At 49.7% G+C, this 10,469-nt stretch overlaps 1 long non-coding RNA gene across 1 annotated transcript; it reads right to left on the reverse strand.

Moving 5' to 3' along the window:
- Window positions 1-400: 400 nt before the first annotated feature.
- Window positions 401-9,173, reverse strand: LOC121232828. Its single transcript, XR_005931717.1, has 3 exons — window positions 9,163-9,173; window positions 2,823-2,828; window positions 401-532 (listed from the first exon to the last, which is right to left on the reverse strand). It is a non-coding gene; the product is annotated as an uncharacterized LOC121232828 (long non-coding RNA).
- Between the last annotated feature and the right edge of the window lie 1,296 nt (window positions 9,174-10,469).

A 10,469-nucleotide genomic window follows, 5' to 3' on the forward strand; every position in this document is an offset into this window, starting at 1 on the left:
AGCTGTCACTATTGTGCTTTTTGGTATTATATTGAAAAAGATATTGAGGTGCTGGAGCGTGTCCAAAAAAGAGCAATGAAGCTGGTGAAGGGTCTAGAGAACAACTCTTATGAGGAGCAGCTGAGGGAACTGGGGTTGTTTATCCTGGAAAAAAGGAGGCTGTGTAGCTTTCCAGCCACTCTTCCCCAAGCCTGTAGCATTGCATGGGACTGTTATGACCCAAGTGTAGGACCCGGCACCTAACCTTGTTGAATCTCATACAACTGGCCCCGGCCCATTGATCCAGCCTGTCCAGATCCCTCTGTAGAGCCTTTCTACCCTCAAGCAGATCAACCGTCCCTCCCAACTTGGTGTTATCTGAAAACTTACTGAGGGTGCACTCGATCCCCTCATCCAGATCATTGATAACGATATTAAAGAGAACTGGCCCCAAAACTGAGCCCTGGGGAACACCACTTGTGACTGGCCACCAACTGGATTTACCTCTATTCACCACCACCCTTTGGCCCCAGCCATCCAGCCACTTTTTTACCTAGTGACGAGTACTCCATCCAAGCGACGAGCAGCCAGTTTCTCCAGGAGAATGCTGTGGGAAATGGTGTCAAAGGCTTTATTAAAGTCCAGGAAAACAGCCATAGCCTTTCCCTCATTCACTAAGCAAGTCACCTTGTAAATGTCTATGTCAATGACCAGCTGGACCGCATGGAGCTCTGCCTGGGGATGGATGACTGGGCCTGATTGCTTGGGTGTCCTGTACATGTGTCATGGTTTAACCCCAGCCAGCAACTAAGCACCATGCAGCCGCTCAGTCACTCCCCCCACACCCAGTGGGATGGGGGAGAGAATAGAGAAAAAAAAAGTAAAACTCATGGGTTGAGATAAGAATGGTTTAATAAAACAGAAAGGAAGAAACTAATAATGATAATAACAACAAAAAAAAATTAGAATAATAATAATAAAAGGATTGGAATATACAAGTGTGTGGTGGGTTGACCCAGCGGCGCAGGGGGATGGGGAATGGGGGTTACGGTCAGTTCATCACACGTTATTTTCTGCCGCTTCATCATCCTCAGGGGCAGGACTCCTCACACTCTTCCCCTGCTCCAACGTGGGGTCCCTCCCACGGGAGACAGTCCTCCACAAACTTCTCCAACGTGGATCCTTCCCACGGGCTGCAGTTCTTCACGAACTGCTCCAGCATGGGTCCTTTCCACGGTGTGCAGTCCTTCAGGAGCACACTGCTCCAGCGTGGGTCCCCCACGGGGTCAGAAGTCCTGCCAGAAAACCTGCTCCAGCGCGGGGTCCTCTCTCCACAGATCTGCAGGTCCTGCCAGGAGCCTGCTCCAGCGCGGGGTTCCCACGGGGTCACAGCCTCCTTCGGGAACCCACCTGCTCCAGCGTGGGGTCCTACACAGGCTGCAGGTGGATATCTGCTCCACCGTGGACCTCCATGGACTGCAAGGGGACAGCCTGCCTCACCATGGTCTTCAGCACAGGCTGCAGGGGAATCTCTGCCCTGGTGCCTGGAGCACCTCTTCCCCCTCCTCCTTCACTGACCTTGGTGTCTGCAGGGTTGTTTCTCTTACATGCTCTCACTCCTCTCTCCGGCTGCCATTTCTGTCTGTCCCAGCACCTTTTTTTTCCCTTATTAAATATGTTATCACAGAGGCGCTACCACTATCGCTGATTGGCTCGGCCTTGGCCGGCGGCGGGTCCGTCTTAGAGCCGGCTGGCATTGGCTCTGTCGGACACAGGGGAAGCTTCCAGCAGCTTCTTACTGAAGCCACCCCTTTACCCCCCCCCCCGCTACCAAAACCTTGCCACACAAAGCCAATACAAAGTGATGCACAGTGCAATTGCTCGCTACCCGCCAACCAATGCCCAGTTAGTTCCCAAGCGGTGATTCCCCCCACCCCACTCCCCCCCCGTTTATATACTAGATGTGACGTCACATGGTATGGAATACCCCGTTGGCCACTTTGGGTCAGCTGCCCTGGCTGTGTCCTGTGCCAACTTCTTGTGCCCCTCCAGCTTTCTTGCTGGCTGGGCATGAGAACTTGAAAAATCCTTGACTTAGTCTAAACATTACTTAGCAACAACTGAAAACATCAGTGTTATCAACATTCTACTCATACTGAACCCAAAACATAGCACTATACCAGCTACTAGGAAGAAAATTAACTCTGTCCCAGCAGAAACCAGGACAACGTGCCATGTGATGGTGCTCAAGATGAGCTGCTCCATAATCTTCCCTGGCAACAAGATCAGACTGACAAGCCTGTAGTTCCCTGGATGCTCCTTCTGGCCCTTCTTGTAGATGGGCGTCACATTTGCTAAACTCCAGTCAACTGGGACCTTCCCGGGTTAGCCAGGACTGTTGATCAGTGATGGAAAGTGGCTTGGTGAGCACTTCTGCCAGCTGACCCACCTTATCCTCCCCCCCAAGCACAGGCAGGCACAGCTTTTGTAATATGCACATGGGAAAAAAAATCATCATAATATGCTTATTCCTTTTTGGAAGGGGCAGCTTTCTTCATCATCTCCCTTCACTTGCTCTGACACATATATTAAAAAAAAAAACAAACCAGGGAATTTTCCCAGATATACATGCAGACATAGCTGAGCACATGAGTGAGAAAAGCACAACATACCTTCTGTCTCATGTGGCAACTGTTTATTCATGGACATTGTGATGGGTTGACCCTGGCTGGTTGCCAGGTGCCCACCAAAGCCGTTCTATCACTCCCCCTCCTCAGCTGGACGGGGGAGAGAAAATATAACAAAGAGCTTGTGGGTCGAGATAAGGACAGGAGAGATATCACTCATCACTTACCGTCACGGGCAAAACAGACTCAACTTGGGGAAATTAACTCACTTTATTACAAATCAACCAGAGTAGGGTAATGAGAAAAAAACCCGAATCTCAGAACACCTTCCCTCCACCCCTCCCTTCTTCCCGGGCACAACTTCACTCCCGGCTTCTCTACCAACCCCCCCCAGCGGCACAGGGGGAACGGGGATGGGGTTTACGGTCAGTTCATCACATGTTGTTTTCTGCCGCTTCATCCTCCTCAGGGGGAGGACTCATCACACTCTTCCCTGCTCCAGCGTGGGGTCCCACCCACGGGAGACAGTCCTCCACAAACTTCTCCAACGTGGGTCCTTCCCACGGGCTGCAGTTCTTCACGAACTGCTCCAGCATGGGTCCTTTCCACGGTGTGCAGTCCTTCAGGAGCACACTGCTCCAGCGTGGGTCCCCCACGGGGTCACAAGTCCTGCCAGAAAACCTGCTCCGTGGGCTCCTCTCTCCACAGATCCACAGGTCCTGCCAGGAGCCTGCTCCAGCGCAGGGTTCCCACGGGGTCACAGCCTCCTTCGGGAACCCACCTGCTCCGGCGTGGGGTCCTCCATGGGCTACAGGTGGATATCTGCTCCACCGTGGACCTCCATGGACTGCAAGGGGACAGCCTGCCTCACCATGGTCTTCACCACGGGCCGCAGGGGAATCTCTGCTCCGGCGCCTGGAGCATCTCCTCCCCCTCCTTCTTCACTGACCTTGGTGTCTGCAGGGTTGTTTCTCTTACATGTTCTCACTCCTCTCTCCGGCTGCCGAATCTGCCTGTCCCAACTTTTTTTTTTCTTAAAAAATGTTATCACAGAGGCATTACCGCTATCGCTGATTGGCTCGGCCTTGGCCGGCGGCAGGTCCATCTTAGAGCCGGCTGGTATTGGCTCTCTCTCGAACACAGGGGAAACTTCCAGCAACTTCTTACAGAAGCCACCCCTGTAACCCCCCCCCGCTACCAAAACCTTGCCAGCAAAACCAATACAGACATTAATAAGGGAGATGTGGTAGCTTTGGGAAAGCTTGTATTTGGCACATCACCTCATGTTAGGGATTTCCCACATCTGCTCATCAGACATCTAGTATTTATGGAGGGCTTCACTCAGACAGAAAAGCCCTAACTAAATCAAGCCCTGAGTCTCATTTAATGATTTCACATCTTCAAAATACATATTGTTTGACAAACACGATGACTAGAGCCAGGGAAAGACATGAGAGTTTACAGTGAGTGGGCCCACCAAAGTGGGTGTGAAGCTACAGGAAGCAGATGATTTACAACCCACAAGCCAAATTATCAACAAGCCCTGTATAGACATCTTCCTCCATATGACCAGTGCTTAGTATTCAAACACTGCCCCTCAGAACAATAATCTGTAACTGGGGTTGTGTATTGGGATTGCGTGGCAAGGTTTTGGTAGCGGGGGGGGGGGTGTGGTTACAGGGGTGGCTTCTGTGAGAAGCTGCTAGAAGCTTCCCCTATGTCTGACAGAGCTAATGCCAGCCAGCCCCAAGACGGACCCGCCGCTGGCCAAGGCCGAGCCAATCAGCGACAGTGGTAGCGCCTCTGTGATAACATATTTAAGAAGGGAAAAAAAGTTGCTGCGACACAGAAAATGCAGCCGGAGAGAGGAGTGAGAACATGTAAGAGAAACAACCCTGCAGACACCAAGGTCAGTGAAGAAGGAGGGGGAGGAGGTGCTCCAGGCGCCGGAGCAGAGATTCCCCTGCGGCCCGTGGTGAAGACCATGGTGAGGCAGGCTGTCCCCTTGCAGTCCATGGAGGTCCACGGTGGAGCAGATATCCACCTGCAGCCCATGGAGGACCCCACGCCGGAGCAGGTGGATGCCTGAAGGAGGATGTGACCCCGTGGGAAGCCCACGCTGGAGCAGGTTTGCTGGCAGGACTTCTGACCCCGCGGGGGACCCATGCTGGAGCAGTGTGCTCCTGAAGGACTGCACGCTGTGGAAGGGACCCATGCTGGAGCAGTTCGTGATGAACTGCAGCCCATGGGAAGGACCCACGTTGGAGAAGTTCGTGGAGGACTGTCTCCCATGGGTAGGCAGATAGTTACTTTTTATACCTTCTTGGTGTAGATACATAATTGGTGGTAGGACATCAGTTCCCAGAATAGTTGTTGCTGACTCCTGTTTTCCTGGAAGGTCAGTTCATTATCACAATTTATTTGTCCTGCACTCATCAGGGTTTCTTTGTCCTGCCAACTACTCCCCATGAAGGAGGTTTCAGCTGAGCTTATCAGGAATGTCTTGGGACTTCTGCTAATGAGACATCCTTCTGTATGTTTACCAGGTCACCTTTGTGGCAGCTCCTGTCACCCTCCCAGCAGCCTCAGGGGCCATTTGCCCCAGAAGTCACTCCCCTTTTCCGGACACATGGTCTGTTGTGACTGGCTGGAAGGACCAGCCACCCCTTCCAGTTTACCCAGAAGTACATCAGACCTGGAAGGCCCTTCCCCTACATACTCAGGGGCCACCATTCTGTTCTGGCCACCATTATAGGACACAGTGCTGCCATGTTATGGCAGGGAGCTGCCATTTTGTTAAACATCATACTGCTCTGTGATTGGCTGACGGCCATTTCTTGACATGTGTTCTCTGGAAGTCCTGTGACTGGCTGGCAGGACTAGCTGCCCCTCCTGGTGTACCCAGAAGCACATCTGAAAAGGAAGCCCCCTGTCATTACATACAGGGAGGCTGCCACTTTTGACAGCTTATTTCCCCACATGTTTTCATAATAAATTGTGACTGATAGACACTTCTTGACACTATCATACCATGTGTTCTCAGGCAACCCTGTGATTGGTTGCCTGCTTTCTCTGGACTAGAAAGTACTTAGATATAAAAATATATATATTTGTATTCAATATATATACATATATAGAAATATATAAAGATCACACAGGGTGCTATTGAAAGACATTTAAAGGAGAATGCAATCATCAGGCACAGTCAACACGGGTTCAGGAAGAGAAAGTCCTGTTTAAACTGATTTGATACCCTTCCATGATAAGGTCACTCACCTAGTGGATGAAGGGAAGGCCATGGATGTAGGTTTTCTGGATTTTAGTAAGGCTTTTGATACTGTTCCTCACAGCATCCTTCTGGACAAGTTGTCCAACTGTGACATGAGCAGGTACACTGTGCACTGGGTGAAGAACTGGCTGAAGGGCAGGGCTCAAAAGGTTGTAGTGAATGGGGCTACATCTGGCTGGCAACCGGTCACCAGCAGTGTTCCTCAGGGTTCAATCCTAGGGCTAGTTCTGTTCAATATATTTATCAATGATCTGGATGCAGGAGTTGAATGCACCATTAGCAAGTTTGCTGATGATACCAAACTGGGAGGTTGCTGTTGACTCTCTTGAGGGACAAGACGCCTTGCAGAGGGATCTGGATAGACTGGAGCATTGGGCAATCATCAGTGGCATGAAATTTAACAAGAACAAATGCCAGATTCTGCACCTGCGATGGAGTAATGCTGGGCAGAAGTATAGATTGGGAGAGGAGTGGCTGGAGGGCAGCCCTGCAGAAAAGGATCTGGGAGTGCTGGTTGACAGCAGGCTCAATATGAGTCAGCAGTGTGCCCTGGCAGTCAAGAGGGCAAACCGCATCCTGGGGTGCATCAAACACAGCATAACCAGCCGGTCAAAAGAGGTGATGATCCTGCTGTATTTAGCGTTGGTGTGACCTCACCTTGAGTACTGTGTGCAGTTCTGGGCCCCACAATTTAAAAAGGTTGTTAAGGTACTCGAATGCATGCAGAGGAAAGCAACAAAGCTGGTGAAAGGGCTGGAAGGCATGTACTACGAGGAGTGGCTAAGGACTTTGGGCTTGTCTAGTTTGGAGAAAAGGAGGCTGAGGGGCAACCTCATTGCTCTCTACAGCTTCCTGAGGAGGGGAATCATAGAATCTTTTAGGTTGGAAAAGACCTTTAAGATCATCAAGTCCAATCGAAAACCCAACATTGCCAAGTCCACCACTAAACCATGTCCCTATGTGCCACATCTACATGTCTTTTAAATACCTCCAGGGATGGTGACTCAACCACTTCTCTGGGCAGCCTGTTCCAATGCTTGACAACCCTTTTGGTGAAGAAATTTTTCCTAATAGCCAATCTAAACCTCCCCTGGTGCAACTTGAGGCCATTTTGAGCAAAGTGGAGAGGGAGGTGCTGATCTCTTCTCCCTGGTATCCAGTTATAGGACATGTAGGAATGGTTCAAAGCTGTGCCAGAGGAGCTTTAGACTTGACATTAGGAAACATTTCTTTACTGAGAGGGTGATCAAACAGTGGAACAGGCTTCCTAGAGAGGTGGTCGATGCCCCAAGCCTGTCAGTGTTTAAGAAGCATTTGGACAATGCCCTTAACAACATGCTTTAACTTGGTCAGCCCTAATTGGTCAGGCAGTTGGACTAGATGATTGTTGTAGATCCCTTCCAAATGAAATAATTTCATTTCATGTAGTGTAGCATAGCATAGTGTAGTCTATTCTATTCTATTCTCTTCTATGTTTTCCAATTGAGAGGCAGGTAACCTACCACACAGCCAACATGAAGATTCTCAGGCTCCTCTTCAGGTGGCCTTTTCACAATCTGCCTGTCCTGGTTTCGGCTGGGATAGAGTTAATTGTCTTGCAAACTCGGGCCCAGTGCAACAAAAGGTCAGACCCCTGACCAAAGCACTGCCACTCGGTCTGGATCATCTCCCCACAGTATTTCACCAGGCGATTTCTTCTGTTCAGCAATTTTCCCTTCTAACCAGGTTGCCTTTATGGTTGCTCACATCAATGAGTGACTTGGACCAGCCAATGAGCCTGGAGTATCAACCCCTGGGGTACAACACTAGCAACTGGCCTCCAGCTGGACTTTGTGATCACTACCCTTTGAGCCTGGCCTATCAGCCAGCTTCCAGTCCACCTCACTGTCTACTTATCCAACCCACACATCGTCAGCTTGCCTACCAGGATGTTATGGGAGACACTACTGAAAGACTTGCTAAAGTCAAAATAAACAGCAGCCACTGCTCTCCCTTTGTCCACCAAACCAGTCACCTCATTGTAGAAGGCTATCAAGTTAGTTAAGAATTATTTCCTCTCCATAAATCCATGATGACTACTCCTGATCATCTTCTTGTCCTTAATTTGTTTGAAAATGGTTTTCAGGATTAGTTGCTTGATCACCTCCCCAGGGATCAAGGGGAGGCTTACTGGCCTGTAGTTCCCCAAATCTTCCTTCTTAAAGATAGGGGTGACGTGCTTTCATCCATTCTTCCGGAAACTCTCCTGATTGTCATGACATTTCAAAGATTACCAAGAGTCACCTTTCAATTACATCATCCAGCTCCCTCAGCACTCATGAGTGCATCCCATCAGGTCCAATGGGCTTCTGTATGTCCAGTTTGTTTAAAAGTTCCCTAACTTGATCCTCCTCCATTGAGGGTAAGTCTTCCTTGCTCCGGACTTTCCCACTGGTCTCAGGGGCCTGGGATTCCTGAAGACTGGTCTTTCCAGTGAAAACCAAAGTGAAGAAGGCATTGACTACCTCAGCCTTTTCTCTGTCCTTTGTCACCAGACCCCCCTATGCCATTCAGCAGCAGACCCACATTTTTCCTAATCTTCCTTTCGCTGCTGATATACCCCTAGAAGCCCTTCTTGTTGCCCTTCACATCCCTCACCAGATTCAACTCCAGGTGGGCTTTGGCTTCCTTAGCACCATCCCTGCATGTTCCAACAAGGTCTCTATTCCTAGATTACTTGTCTCCTGTCCCTGCTTCTACCTTCTGAACACTTCCTTTTTATGTTTGAGTTTTCTCAGGGGCTCTTTGTTCATCCATGCAGGCCTCCTGCCACCTTTACTTCTTTTCCTACTCATCAGGATGCACCACTATTGAGCTTGGAGGAGGTGATCTTTGAATATCAACCAGCTCTTCCAGGACAGTCTCCGATGGGTTTCTTCCAAGCATATCCCTGAAGAAGCCAAAGTTTGCTCTCCTTAAGTCCAGGGTTGTGGGCCTGAAATTTGCTCCCCATCCCCCCGTCAAGATCTGGAACTCCATCTCATGGTCACTGCACCCCAACCTTTGCATCCCTAAGCAGTTATTCTTTCTTTGTAAGTGTCAGGTTGTCGGAGAATCTGGGGACTCCAAATGCGTAATAATGCAAGTACAATTTCGGACAGGTCAGACAGAAGCTTTATTAACTATGATCCATCCCACTCCTACCAGTTTGATGCCAGTGCCAGCAATAGATGCCCACAGCCTGGAGAGGGATCACAGGTCAGCAGGAGAGCACCTGAAGAGCAGCACAAGGGAATGCCAGCCAGTATGTAAGCTTCATCTGGGGCCCAACTTAAATGCCTCTATGCAAACGCATGTAGCATGGGGAATAAACAAGAGGAGTTAGAGATGTGCACATGCTTCCAGGGCTATAATCTTGTTGGCATCACAGAGACGTGGTGGGATGGATCCTGTGACTGGAGAGCTGGAATGGAAGGATATAGGCTCTTTAGGAAGGACAGGAATGGGAGATGAGGAGGGGGTGTTGCCCTCTATGTCAATGACCAGCTGGAGCGCATGGAGCTCTGCCTGGGAATGGATGACTGATCATCAGAGCTCATCAGACATCTAGTATTTATGGAGGGCTTCACTCAGACAGAAAAGCCCTAACTAAATCAAGCCCTGAGTCTCATTTAATGATTTCACATCTTCAAAATACATATTGTTTGACAAACACGATGACTAGAGCCAGGGAAAGACATGAGAGTTTACAGTGAGTGGGCCCACCAAAGTGGGTGTGAAGCTACAGGAAGCAGATGATTTACAACCCACAAGCCAAATTATCAACAAGCCCTGTATAGACATTGTCCTAGTTTCAGCTGGAATAGAGTTAACTGTCTTCCTAGTAGCTGGTACGGTGCTATGTTTTGAGTTCAGTATGTGAAGAATGTTGATAACACTGATGTTTTCAGTTGCTGCTAGTAGTGTTTAGACTAATGTCAAGGATTTTTCAGCTTCTCATGCCCAGCCAGCGAGAAAGCTGGAGGGGCACAAGAAGTTGGCACAGGACACAACCAGGACACCTGACCCAAACTGGCCAACAGGGTATTCCATACCATGTGACGTCCCATCTAGTATAGGAACTGGGAAGGGGGGGGGCAGGGAATCGCCGCTCGGGGACTAGCAGGGTGCCGGTCGGAGGGTGGTGAGCAATTACACTGTGCATCATTTGTACATTCCAATCCTTTCATTATTGCTGTTGTCATTTTATTAGTATTATCATTATTCGTTTCTTCTTTTCTGTTCTATTAAACCGTTCTTATCTCAACCCACGAGTTTTACTTCTTTTTCCCGATTTTCTCCCCCATCCCACTGGGTGGGGGGGGAGTGAGTGAGCGGCTGCGTGGTGCTTAGTTGCTGGCTGGGGTTAAACCACGACAGACATCTTCCTCCATATGACCAGTGCTTAGTATTCAAACACTGCCCCTCAGAACAATAATCTGTAACTGGGGTTGTGTATTGGGATTGCGTGGCAAGGTTTTGGTAGCGGGGGGGGGGGGGGGGGGTGGGGTTACAGGGGTGGCTTCTGTGAGAAGCTGCTAGAAGCTTCCCCTATG

This window comes from Aquila chrysaetos, chromosome W (assembly GCF_900496995.4).
Source record: "Aquila chrysaetos chrysaetos chromosome W, bAquChr1.4, whole genome shotgun sequence".
Taxonomy (NCBI): domain Eukaryota; kingdom Metazoa; phylum Chordata; class Aves; order Accipitriformes; family Accipitridae; genus Aquila; species Aquila chrysaetos.